This window comes from Otolemur garnettii, unplaced genomic scaffold, assembly GCF_000181295.1.
Source record: "Otolemur garnettii isolate 467f Iridium unplaced genomic scaffold, OtoGar3 scaffold00112, whole genome shotgun sequence".
In the NCBI taxonomy this organism is placed as follows: Eukaryota; Metazoa; Chordata; class Mammalia; order Primates; family Galagidae; genus Otolemur; species Otolemur garnettii.
In genome coordinates, this window is record NW_003852507.1 from 4,822,163 (window position 1) to 4,822,628 (window position 466).

At 38.6% G+C, this 466-nt stretch overlaps 1 protein-coding gene across 2 annotated transcripts in view; it reads right to left on the minus strand.

Moving 5' to 3' along the window:
• The window catches only part of ASIC2 (acid sensing ion channel subunit 2), a 1,089,542-nt gene that overhangs the window by 16,503 nt on the left and 1,072,573 nt on the right, over positions 1-466 (minus strand). The gene's annotated exons all lie outside the window — the stretch shown is intronic.

Consider the following 466-nt stretch of genomic DNA (forward strand, 5'->3'; position numbering starts at 1 on the left):
CTTGTTTCCAAAAAAAAAAAAAAAAAAGAAAAACAAACCAAAAAACCATGACTTTTTTGGTTCTTTCTTCCCATGTACTAATATAACAAACACAGACTTTTGCAGATTACAAGGTACTTTTATGTCCTGGCCTAATTTTATTCTTATAACAGTTAATGATTATGTTTTAAAGATAAGAAAGTGAGAACAGAGAAGTTTAGTAACTTGGGCCAAGTCACACAGCGAGTAGAGGAGCCTGAATTAGGAAGCAAGGCCTCTGTCTTTAGCCCATCTCCTTCCATGCTGCAATGCCAGGCTCTTCCTATCCAAACCAGCTTCCCACTCTGCACTTCAGCCTCTTACACACGACAGCCTCTAATGAGATGGCTACATGCGTTATTAGTCTGACAACAGAAGTGTCAGTGCATGCACTTTTATTTGCTAGCTACTAGACTTTTGCTCCATTTGAAAGAGTGCTAGACATTTG